This window comes from Lynx rufus, unplaced genomic scaffold (genome assembly GCF_022079265.1).
Source record: "Lynx rufus isolate CCGP_SWC_20201006 ecotype Redwood Valley unplaced genomic scaffold, mLynRuf1.p SCAF_7, whole genome shotgun sequence".
Classification (NCBI taxonomy): domain Eukaryota; kingdom Metazoa; phylum Chordata; class Mammalia; order Carnivora; family Felidae; genus Lynx; species Lynx rufus.
In genome coordinates, this window is record NW_025814889.1 from 10,432,687 (window position 1) to 10,436,126 (window position 3,440).

Here is a 3,440-nt window from a genome sequence, read left to right on the forward strand (position 1 = left end):
GGAACGGGTCCAAGACGTGGCGTTCCCACGGAGGCCACGGGGACTCAGCACGAGCAGAAGGGGGCACCGCCAGCAGCCCACCCCAGACATCTCCGAAGAGCCTGGCATGTGGCACCCAGGCCTTCTCCCTCATGCTCCCCTCCAGCTCTATCGCTGGACCTTCTCCCCGGGCTCCCAGGGCAAGGCTGCCTATAATGGCACCTTCTGAACTCCCAGAGCAGAGCGTGGGGCACATGAGGTGCCTGGACCCAGAGCATGACCTGATGGGGAGCACCTTCAGGATCATTCTCGTCCTAGGTCCTCAATGCGCTTGACTTTGAGGAAGGGATTCAGAAGCAGCTGCCCACGGGGCCATGGAAACAGCTGAGGGTCTAGATTCTGGCAGAGCCTCTCCCGGCCAATGTCAAGACTGTCTCTTCTTGTCCAGTCCTCCGCCCTCTGCTGCCAGAGGGAACGAGGGGCTGTTCGTTTCACAACCAATAGGCAGGTCCTACATGCCTCCCGTGTGGAGCCGCTCTGGATTCCCTGGTGAGTTCTGCCTGCCCCAGGGGGACATGCACCGGGGGTGACAAGGGACTGAACACAACCTACCGAAATGCAGGTGAGACTGTGATCCGGGCCAGTCTGAATGAGGACAGGGGAGCCCGGGAGGGGGCATGATTGCCTCCAGAAGACGGCACAGCTGAGGTGGCCTTGGAGCTGGGATTCTGGCAGATGGTCAACAATTGGCAGGCGGTCCTCCGGGTTGGGCGGGCAACACTTCTCCGCACTTCCAAGGCAGAAGAGCTTGTCTGCAGTCAGGAGCTGGGTGGTGCTGGACCATATGCTGCCAGCACACTGATGGGGGTCAGGGGCTTAGACGCATCCATGCCTCGCCCTCCCCCGGTGCCCCGGATCCAGCTCTGGTTCATTCTCCTGTCCCGTCTAAACCTCCCCGCTACGCACTGCTTTCCCTTTGCCACCGCAGCAACAGCAGCATCCCATCCGAGGCACGTTTTCAACAGATGCCAAAGTAGAGAAGACGATGCCTTTCTACCACCTGAATTCAACACTTTTCAACTCATAGCCAGCCTTGTTGTATCTACAACTACCCCCACCTTCCAAACTCCCCCCTCAGACATCGTATCATCTCATCCGTAAATACTCCAGGAGGTTTCTCAATAAGACCAGAGTTTGTTTTTTTAGCACAAATCCACAAAACCAGAACCATTCCTTTCAAAAACGATATCAATTCCCGATGAATATCAGATATCCAGTCAGTGATCCCGCAGTCTGGATTTTGTTGATCGCCTCCCCAAGATGTCCCTTAATATGTTTCTCTGTCCTTTGAAATTCCTGCGAGTTCATATTTAGATCTAGAGGCTTAATCCAATTCAAGCATGATTGTTTTTGGCCAGAAACACCAAAAGTGGCGGTGTTCTTTCCATGAGGAGGTATATGGTTATCTACCTGGTTAGCTCTTCTTGGGATATTATTAGGCACTGGGGCCAGATCCATTCATCCGTGAGAGGCTGGCACACGGTGATGTTCTAATTCTACAGCTCCTTCTTCAGTTATTAGCTAGAAGGCTTCTGAAAGGAGAAACTTCATATGGGAAAAGCAGAAGGAATGCTTGAGAATGCTGGATATTTTCCTTTCTTAGACACGTTTCCCAAAGAATGAACTCCTCCAAAAGTGGCCAGTGAGTGTCTTACTTTTAGCATTGTGACAGAGGCCTGGAGTTCAACATATCTGATGTATTTTAATCCATTGCGATCAATCCCCTGCAGCTATTACCCTAATTGATGTTTGCATTGTCTCGTCTTCGGTCGGTAGGAACCACTTTGGCTCCTGTGTCCACTTTGATGGTATCCTTGCTTTCTGATGTGACATGTTCCAGGCTCATCTTGTACATTCATCTCACTCCTGCTTATTTCAATAGAAGGTCCCCTGACCCCAGCCTCCAATCTGTCTGTGTCTTCACTGCAGCTAGATGAATCTTTCCTTAAATTAATTTTAGCTCTGCTGCTGTTCTTGGGAGGCAATGTGCTACAGGGAACAGACAGGAGCTTTGGGAACTGGGGGAAAGTGAGTTTGGAACTGGCCACATCAGTTACCGGCTGCACCACCCTGAGCTGGTAATACCATCTAGCTGAGCCTCGGTTGCCTCATTGGTAAAACTAGGATTAATATTTTCTTGCCTTACAGGACTCTGGTGAAGGGTAAATAAACGTAAAGTACCTGGCACAGAATCTGGTGACTAGAAAGCATGTCAACGTCCGTTCCTTTTCTTCTTGTCCTTTTCAAGAAACATCACCGGCTTCTAATTGTGGAGACTTTCAAGCCCCCTTCAGTCTGACCCGCCTTATCTGCCAGACCTTGTTGCTGCAACTGTTCTCCCGAACTACCTGCCATTCTGGTCCCACCAGCCTGCTGTCACCACTCACCAGAGCCACTAATGCCCTCAACCTTTATTTACACGGCCTCCTGTATCTTAAATGCCCCCATGCCCTTTCATTTATTCAAATCCTACCTGTCTGTGAAGACCCAGCTCAGATCCCTGTACTTCCCTAACCCCTCCAAGCCTCACATTCTTCCCAACCCTTGAAAGGCTGCCTGCCCACACAAGTCTCACTGGGGGGCTACATCTATTATAGCCATTTTCACCCACCACCTACAGACTTGGACAGAATACCCTTCAAGAACGGTTCTTTCTGCAGCTAAACTGGTCTGCACACAGATCCCTGGGCACATTATCTATGTGTGTGACTGTGACCATAGCAAAGACGCTAAGTTGCGTATGCGTACATGGGTGCGCACGTGTTTGTGTGTACACATGCATATATGTGTGTCTGAGTATGTGCACACACATGCCTGTGTGCACATGTGACCAACACCCTTCAGGAAACCAGTGTCCTGGCCTGTCCTCTCTGACTCAGAATCACTCAGAGTCCCGGAGGCTCTGCCCCACCCTCAGACTTCAGCCAGGACGTGGGAGGACAACTGGACCCTGATTACAGAGATCCAGTGATGATCTCCTCGGGGACTTGGTTTTCTGAACCAGATGTGACCCCCATCCGGAACATGGAAGACAGCCATAAATGACTAGGGAAAGTTGCCCTGTCCAGACCTGACAGCCGGGTCCCAAACCAAAGATGATCTCAGTGCAGAACTTTTCCGTGAAAGAGCCATCCTACAGAGCAGTGATGAGTCAGGACACTTGGCGAGATGGCCTCTGCTCCCCAGGCAGGATTACCCCAACTGCCCCAATGTGCCACAAAATCGGAGGGGGCTACATGACATGTGATGTCCACCTCCCTCCCTGGACCCTAGCGTCTGTCTCAGGCCGGTGCCCACAGGCAGATGGCGATCACTGCTGTGTAGGGGCAGGAGACAAAACGGAGCTGCAAGGGAAGTGGAAAAACCCCACCCGGGCTTTCTTGGGTCTTTAGGGTCTAAAA